Genomic DNA, 10,000 nt, shown 5'->3' with positions numbered 1-10,000 from the left:
GATGTGATTAATTAAGTGTGGTTAGCCAATATAGTTTATTTGTGATATTTTGATTAGCGAATTATAAGTTTTATATATCATTATAATCTACATGTTAATTTAGCTATGAATACCCAATATAATTAGCTGATAATATCTTACCAAACAAACATAATGGACATCATTTCATATCATGTTACCATAACTAATCATTTATCCAAACCCACATTTCCTTGACCAGTAAACATACATCATAATTAACCCAAAATAAGCATGTGTTTTATACAAGTAAATGTCTCTCAGTGAGTTTATATGTATTTTTCTAAGTTTGGAGAATAAGCCTTTAATTAACCTAAGGCTTACTTCGTTCTCTCGCAAGTCTGGACAAACTTTGCGCTTTCATCCTTCTTTAGTCCCCCCTCTCCTTCCTTCTTTCATTTTTTTTCTTTCTTTCTTTTTCTCTTTTTTCTAACGTGCAGGTGTGTTTCACTTCATTTTTTCTTATTATAGGGAACTAGCATAATTATCTTTTGACACACGCAAGAGCGTGTGTGTAAGTATATATACATACAAACACATATGCACGCACACACAAACACGCTCGTGTACACGCATACTGTTTATTGTCATTATTATTATTATCATGATAATTGTTATCAGTCGTTACACTTATTATCATTCTTCTAATTATTCTATTAGTATCACCAACATGGGTATAACCAACAATATCATCATTATCATAATCATCATCACCATCATTATCAGTAACCTAATCATCATAAACTTTCTTTCACATCGTACTTTTCACCCCCGCCCCCCTGTAGCCCCGTGTTAATCCGAGTCACTTATCTTCTCATAAGCACCCACCCCTTACTCACATGAACCTACTAACGGTCCCTCTTATCTCTTATCTCTCCTCTCTTACCCCTTTCACCTTTCGCCCGTCCTTCCCACCGTCCTGGGATCATTGAGGACGTTTTTGACCTTCCCCAAGTCCTCATGCTGACCTGACCTGACCTCGGAAAGATTAAAGTCAGATGTAGGGTCCTTGTCAGTCGAGTTGAAGGAGGCTTTAATTTGCGTTGGAAATGAAGTGTGTTCATTGATTTACTAAATGTTCCTTTGTTTTTGTTACTGAATATGTGTTACGTCTTATTACTGTTTATAGGATATATTATGTTGCTGTGTGTATATTATGTTTTATTATTGTGTATGTTATATCTTACTGATGTATGTTTGTTATCTTTTCAATACTCTACGTCTATTACTATTTATCAATCATGGCCCTTTTTATTACTGAATATGTGTTCATTACTATCTATATATTTTATTTGTTGCTGTATTTAAATTATATCTTATCCCTGCATATATGTTAACCGTTTTGCAATATGTATGTTATATTTTGATATACTGTATATTTCTAAAAATCCTGTTTATCTTTGCTATATTTTATAACTGTATCCTTTTTGTATGTGATTTTATAAAAACAAATCCTGTTAATCTATGTTATATTCTATAACCGTACTGTTATTTTCACCAAACGGAAAAAACAGGACAAACGAGAAAAGTAACTGACGGATTGTTATGAAAATTTGGGGGTGGGTTGGCCATAGCCTTGTCGACTGGGATTTGGGTTTAAAATGTATTCGGGTTCAGTGCTGTAGAAAAATTCGTGACGAAACTTCTAAGAGGCTGTGGAATTATATTACGAAACTGAGCTAGAATATTCATGATGGCGTTTCTGTAATCATGATTATGACGAGTTTTGGAATCGTGTTTTTTATTGTTGTTCTTATTTCAGTTTTGTTGTTGTAATAAGAATAATAATAATGATACTACTACTACTACTACTACTACTACTACTACTACTACTACTAATTGTTTTTGTCGTTATTGTTGGTGTTGGTGTTGTTGTCATTATTATTGTTATCATTATTATTGTTTTTGTTATTATTGTTGTTGTTGTTGTTGTTGTTGTTGTTATTGCTATTGCTTTCCTTCTTAGCAATTATCATTATCAATATCATTATTATTATTATTATTACATTATTGCTCTTATTTTTGTATTATTGTTATTATCATTAATATTGTTCTGCTTCTCCTCATTATTATTATTATTGTCATCACATCATCATCATCATCATTGTCTCCTCTTCCTCTTCCTCCACATTATCATTATCATCATCATCATCATCATAATCACCATCATATCTCATCATCATCATCTCTTCCTCCTCCTCCTCATCATCATCATCATCATCATCAAGATCATCATCATTAATCATCATCATCCATCATCTCCTCCTCCTCCTCCTCCTCCTCATCATCATCATCATCATCATCATCATCATCATCGTCATCTTCTTCCTCCTCCTCCTCCTCCTCCTCCTCCTCATCATCACATCATCATCACCACCACCACCACCACCACCACCACCATCATCATCATCATCATCACCACCACCACCATCATCATCATCACCACCACCACCACCACCATCATCATCATCATCATCACCACCACCACCACCACCATCATCATCATCATCACCACCACCACCACCACCATCATCATCATCATCACCACCACCACCACCACCACCACCATCATCACCATCGTCATCATTAATATACAATTGTGCTAGACTTTATACTGAAGACACACTAATAGTGAAAGTGCTTGATGGTGATTTGAAGACGTGGTTGAAGTGAATGTGATGAGGGTTTTATGGTGATGATGTGATGCGATGGTGAAGTGAAGGAAAGACCAACTTGAGGCCAATGTATTGTGCTGTCGTATGGTGAGGAAAGATGGTGTTTAGAAGAAAAAAATGTGATGAGAATTCATTAATTAGATATCCAATGTTCCGGCAAAGTTTCGTGCTTGAAGTTATAGTAACAAAGAGATGTATTAAAAAAAAAAATGTATTGAAGATATGATGCTGGTATGTGATGTGATACCAAGGGTTTGATAAAGTGCTATTTTGTAATCGTTTCAAATTTCTAGATATCATTTATTTAATTTCGTATCATTTTGTAATCGTTTCAAATTTCTAGATATCATTTGATTTCACTTTGTATCATTTTGTAATCGTTTCAAATTTTTGGGTATCATTTTATTTTATTTCGTATTATTTTGTAATGGCATCAGATTTTTATTTATTTTCTGCTTTCCTCTGCGGTTATGAATTAACCTAACCACATTTACAATTGACTGCCTGCGCTGCATATAACTGTAATTGCTAAATAAATTTCAAACTAGCGAAAATGCGTGCAACTTTTGCATGAAAAGAGAAAAAAAAAATGTTGGTGTGTTAAGTGTGTAAGTATGTAAGTATGTAAGTGTCCATTTGTCTATCATTTTTCTTGCAGATTATCTATCGTCATCTATTATCTATTGAAAAGAGATAAGTTTCTCGGCACGTGTCAACCTCGTAAAAGGTTAACATTAACATGACTGCAACATTGCATTGCAACATCATCGCAACTCGTGAAAAAGAAATATATTTACCCCCCAAAAAGGGAGATTCATATTTTATTAAATAATTAGATTAGTAGAGAAAGGAAGGAAAGAATATATGAATGAATGATGGAATTAATAAAACAAATGTGAGAATAGATATATGAATAATCGAATAAATAGATAGATAGGTAGATAGATAGAGAAACATATAGACAGATAGAAGGATAGACAAACAGAGACTTAGACAGATAGATAGAAAAATAGATAAATAAATAGATAGATAGCTGGATAGAAAGAAAGTTAGATAGATAAATAGATAGAGAGATAGACAGATAGATAGATGGGGAAATAAAATATATAATAAACTCAATAATGTTTCGCCTATTCCTCATTTATTATTGCCCTTTAATCCAGTAAAACGTAAATAACAAAAAAAAGAAGAGAGAGAAAAAAAAGAAAAAAAGAAAAAGAAGAGAGAGAGAGAGAGAGAGAGAGAGAGAGAGAGAGAGAGAGAGAGAGAGAGAGAGAGAGAGAGAGAGAAAAAAAAATCTCGTTGCTTTTTGTCTTCGGCTTGCCCCCCCCCCTCACCTCCCACTCCCCACCCCCCTTAAACCTCATCTGGGAATTCCATTTAAACCGACTCAATTGATGTTAATTACCCCTGGCAGACGTATAATTATCGTGACCTTCCGGATGGGAATTTGTCATCTTCATCATTCATTACGAGTGTGTCATTATGGTACTTAATTACCCCCCCCCCCATCCCCCTGGATTATATATTAGGTCCATAAGGCCTTAGGTAGCTCTGAATTTGGGATTTAATGATACCAGGGAGAAGGGTAAGTGATGTGTGTTCTTTATTTGTGGTATGAACGCCTCCTCCTCTGCTTTATTTAGTCTCTCTCTCTCTCTCTTTTACTTCTCTCTCTCTCTCTTTCTCTCTCTCTCTCTCTCTCTCTCTCTCTTTCTATCTATCTATCTATCTTCTCTCTCTCTTCTCTCTCTCTCTCTCTCTCTCTCTCTCTTCTCTCTCTCTCTCTCTCTCTCTCTCTCTCTCTCTCTCTGTCTCTCTCTCTCTCCTCTCCTCTTCTCTTCTCTCTTCCTTCTCTCTCTTCTCTCTCTCTCTTTCTCTCCTCTTCTTCTCTCTTCTCTCTCTCTCTACTCTCCTTCTTCTCTCTCTCTCTCTCTCCTCTCTCCTCTCTCTCTCTCTCTCCTCTCTCCTCTCTCTCTCTCTCTCTCTTTCTACCTTCCTCTTCTTTCCCTCCACCCTATCTCTTTCCTTTGACCTCCCTCTCTCTGTTTCTCTCCCTTTCCCCTTATTTCTCGTGTGGTGGATACAGATAAATTGGCAACTTTCAAAATAGAATTCTAAATCTACTGCAAGTATTTTGCTGAGTTTGCTAAAATTGCAAGAAACGAATTTAAGGGATTGCTATAGACAATGCTAAAATGTAACAGAAAGACATATTGTAGAATCGTAATTTACCTAAAATAATCTTTGGAAAAAAATAAAAAAAATATATACACGTCGTCGTTGCAAAAATCAATAATCTTTATTTTATTTCTTACATTCATAGTCTCATCTTTCATTCGTCCAATTTCTCTCCCCGCTATCTTTCTCCTTTTCTTTATTTTATTCTCTCATCCGTCTTTATCTACAGCATTCTCATTCGCCCTTTCTTCTTGTCTCTCCTCTTGACATATCCTTTATTTCTTTCTCTTTCTCCATCTTTCATCTTCCCCTTCTCTTTCCATCTTGTTACGTCCCCTCTCTCTATTTTCTTTCAACATCTCATTTATCTCTATTTCTCTCTCCATCTTTCATCCCCTTCGTTTCCACTTCTCAATATTTCCTTGATATCTATCTCCCCATTTTCCATCTCTCCCTTATCATATCACTATCTCCTTCTTTATCTCGTTACGTCTCCTCCCCTCTTCTCTCTCTCTCCTCTCGATTTCTTTATCTTTATCTCTCTTTTCCTCTCTTTAGCGTTTCTCCTTTTCTCTCTCCTCATCATCTTTACATCTTCTTCTCTCTCTCATCTTGCGTCTCTCTTTCTCTGAACTTTTCTCTTATTTCTATCTCTCTTCATTTCTTTGCATCTCTTCTCTTTCTCCTTTCATCATCCTTCTTTATTCCTCTCTCTTATATCTTTACGTCCTTCCTTCTTTCATTTATCTCATTATCTTTATTCGTACGTTCTTTCCATCTCCTTGTGTTCCTCCTTCTCTCCCTCCTCTCACCATCTTTTATTTCTTTCTACCTCTCTTTCTATTTTTTACGTCCCTCCTTCTCTCTATCTCTCCATCTTACGTTTCTCCTTGTCCCTATCTCTCTATATCCTTACGTCCCTCATTTTCTCTTCTTCCTCTCAACATTTTTATTCCTTTCTACCTCATTCTCTGTCCCTTTACGCCCGTCCTTCCCTCTATCTCTCCATCTCCTTCTTCTCTCCTTCCTCTCCTCTTTATTTCTCTCTGTCTCTATATTTCTCCATTTATCCTCCTTACCCGTTCTTGATTCTCGCGGGTGTGATTTCGAAGTGGAAACCACGCTGGCTGCAACAGGGAATACACGGGGAATGTGTCCCTGTGGAGAGTCTGTGGTTCTCCCTTCTGTGACGGCGTGGTTTCGATTCTGTTTCTCTCCTTAGGGGCTGGTTTCTCACCTGTTTCTGTCGGTGGTGGTTTGGTTTCGTTGTTTTGTCTCTCCGTACGGTGTGGTTTCTATCCTCTTTCTGTCTGTGATGGTTTGGTTTCGGTTTTGTGTTTGTTTGTGTGGCTTGGTTTCGATTCTGTGTCTGTCTGTACGGTGTGGTTTCTATCTGGTGGTGTAGTTTCTCTCTCGTATCTCTGTGTAATGTGGTTTCACCTTCGTATCTGTCTGTTTGGCGTGGTTTCTATCTTATCTCTTATCTCTGATGGTATGGTTTCTTCGCTACAATTATCACTGGGAGTACGGTTTCTTCCACGTTTCTATCTATGGTGGCGTGGTTTCTTATCCTGTCTCTATCTGCGGTTTCTTTTCCTGCATCTATCTATAGTTTAGTGTAGGTCTGAGGGGCACTGTCTTTTTCATTTATATCTATCACGACAACACTGTATATCTGTAGTATTGTATTATTTTTCTTATATTTGTGAGTTCTATTTTTTATATATCTTTCTGTGTGGTTTCTCCATATATGTTTATGGCAGTGTGGCTTCCCAATATTAACAATAGCAATGTGGTTTCGCCTTTAAATCTATCAGCTGTGGCGCAGTTTCTCTTCCACATCTGTATGCAATGGTGGAATTCTTCTCCACCTATCACTGACAGAGAGAGAGAGAGAGGCAGGATATATCGGTGGTGATATACCTTCCCCATCTATACCTATCAATAATAATCTATCCCCCCCCCCCATTCTATATCAATTTCTATCCATTTCTGTTCCAACTCTGCCGAGACAGCCATTCTTCCTCTCGATATGTTACCTTGACACGGAGTTGGTCCCGCAGAATATGTTATGGTATATTGCATTCGTAAATTGAAAGCGAGTCGGTGCGGAGAGAGGGCTGGCGCGTATGTACAGGGTAATGTATCTATGTGCAGTGGGGAGGGTTGTGTGTGTGTGTTTGTGTTTGTATTTGTGTTTGTGCGTGTGTTTGTGTTTGTGTGTGTGTGTGTGTGTGTGTGTTTGTGTTTGTGTGTGTGTGTTTGTGTGTGTGTGCTTGTGTGTGTGTGTGTGTGTGTGTGTGCTTGTGTGTGTGTGTGTGTGTGTGTGTGTGTGTGTCTGCATTTAAATATGCATACAATCGGCTATGCGTTAACGTGCTTACTTATATGCATTTCTACGTATGTCTGTGAGAAAAACAGGAGACACCGAAAAAGAAAGCAAAAAACCAAAGAAACGAAAGAGAATAAAAGAGACCGAGAAAAGAAAAAGGAAAAAAAGGAATATACCTCTTTTCTACTTCCAATTTACCTTTGAGGTCTTTACTGCATATAGGCCGAGGCTCTCATTCCTCTTCGGTCTGAGGAAAGTGGGAAGAGAAAGAGGGAAGGGAAGAAGAGGAAAAAGGAAGAGGACGAAAGAGGACATGGGAAGAGAAAGAGGGAAGGGAAGAAGAGGAAAAAGGAAGAGGGAGGAGGAGGACGAAAGGGGAAAGTGGGAAGAGAAAGAGGAAGGAGGAGGAAGAGGAGAAAAGAGGAAAGGAAAGTAGAAGACGAAAGAGGAAGGAGGAGGAGGATGAGAAAACAGGAGGGAGGAGGAAAAGGGGAAAAGAGGGAGATGAAGAAAAGGGGAGGAAGAGATGGAGAGGAAAAAGGGAGGTAGAAGTAAAGTTAAAGGATGAACATGAAGGAAAAAAGCAAGATGGGGAAGGAGGAGGAAGAGGAAGATGATGATGAGAAGGAAGAGGAAGATGATGATGAGGAGAAAGAGGAAGATGATGATGATGATGAGGAAGAGGAAGAGAGGAAGATGATGATGAGGAGGAAGAGGAAGATGATGATGATGAGGAGGAAGAGGAGGAGGAGGAAGATGATGATGATGAGGAAGAGTGAGAAGATGATGATGAGGAGCAAGAGTGAGAAGAAGATGATGATGAGGAGGAAGACGAGGAAGATGATGATGATGAGGAAGAGTGAGAAGATGATGATGAGGAGCAAGAGTGAGAAGAAGATGATGATGAGGAGGAAGACGAGGAAGATGATGATAGAGGGGAAGAAGAAAGAGAAGATGAGGAGTAGGAAAGTAGGAAGAAGATGACGATTGAGGAGAAGGAGGAAGACAAGAAACAGAAGAAAGGAGATGATGATGATGAGATGGAAGAGGAGGAAGAAGATAAAGATGATGAGGAAGAGGAAGAGGAAGATCAGAAAGAGGAGAGAGAATAAGAAAGATGTTGCTTATCAAAAGAAGGAAGAGCTTCTTTTCATTTATATGAATATCTTCCAATATTATAATGAAATTGAAAACCTATAATAACATCACCTTAAAACGTCATTGAAAACTCTCATTCTCTCTCTCTCTTCCTTTCTCTCTCTCTCTCTCTCTCTCTCTCTCTCTCTCTCTCTCTCTCTCTCTCTCTTCCTTTCTCTCTCTCTCTCTTTCTTTCTCTCTTTCTCTCTCTCTCTCTCTTTCTTTCTCTCTTTCTCTCTCTCTCTCTCTTGTTTCTCCCTTTCTTGTCTTTCTTCCTTTTCATCTTGTCTTTTTCTATTTTTTCTCTTTGTCTCTGATTTTATTTTCCTTTTTCTAGAAACCACGCCGAGCAGATAAAAAAAAAAAAAAAAAAAAAAAAAAACTGAAAAAAATCAATATCAAGAATTTTGAAAAAAAAAAAAAAAAAAAAAATTGAAACGGAATTTGCCTTTTGGAAATATTTACTCTTTTTTTTTGAAACGGAATATTCAGCCTGAAAACAAAATCCGAAGAGTGAAACGAAATCTTTAATTTGAAGCGAAACTTGGATTTTGAATAAAAAATCTAGAATTTTAAAACAGACAGGGGGGGGGGAGGTAGAGAGAGACAGAGAGAGAAGAGGAAGGTAGAAAGAGAGAGAAGAGGAGAGTAGAGAGAGAGAGAGAAGAGAGGAGAGAGAGAGAGAGAGAGAGAGAGAGAGAGAGAGAGAGGAGAGAGAGAGAGAGAGAGGAGAGAGAGAGAGAGAGAGAGAGAGAGAGAGAGAGAGAGAGAGAGAAAAAATATATATATATAGAGAGAGATAGATAGATAGATAGATAGATAGATAGATAGATAGATAAAGAAAGAGAGTGATAGAGAGAGTGGAAAAATATGATCCTTCAGAAAGATTTAAATATGTCTTTTCCTTACGACGTTCGGCAAAAGTGTTCTTTTGATCCTTGGCTTTGTTGACGACTTAGGAGTGAGAATGGGGGGGGGGGGGAGGAGAGAGGAGAGAGGAGAGAAAAGCGTAAGAGAAAAGGGAGGAGGAGGATAAGGATAAGGATGAGGGCGAGGAAAAGGAAGAGGATGAGGATGTGGTTGAGGGCGAAGAAAGGGATGAGGATGTGGATGTTGGATGCGGGTGAGGAAAAGGAAGAAGGCGAGGATGAGGATGAGGAAGGGGAATAAGAAGAGGTCGAGGATGAGGGAGAAAAAAAGGGTGGATTAAGATGAGAGAGATGAGGAAGAAAGGGTGAAATGGGGAGAGGAATGTGACCGTGATGAAGATGAGGAGGAGGAGTAGGTGATGATAGCGATGATGGGGAGGAAGAAGTACAAGAAAATGAGGGTAAACGGCAGAGAGAACAAGAGGGAAAAAATGAGGATGAGGAAGAGGAAGAAAGGAAGAAGAATGAGGAAAAGTACGGAGCAGAGCAAATGAAGAAGAGAAAGAGGAGGAGAAAGGAAGGAGGAAGAAGAACAGGAGAGAAGACAGAATGAAGAACGAGAAGAAGACGGAGATAAGGATTTTGATAAGGGAGAGAAAAACGAAGAGGAAAAGGAGTCGGAAGAAATAAAAAACGACGAAAAAGGGAAGAGAGGAAGAGAGAAAAAGAGAATCTCAATATAACTTCAAGAAACAACGATGAAGTTAGACTCGACTTTTTCCTTAAAG

The sequence above is a fragment of the Penaeus monodon genome, chromosome 26 (genome assembly GCF_015228065.2).
Source record: "Penaeus monodon isolate SGIC_2016 chromosome 26, NSTDA_Pmon_1, whole genome shotgun sequence".
In the NCBI taxonomy this organism is placed as follows: domain Eukaryota; kingdom Metazoa; phylum Arthropoda; class Malacostraca; order Decapoda; family Penaeidae; genus Penaeus; species Penaeus monodon.
Note: the sequence above shows the minus strand (reverse complement) of the source record.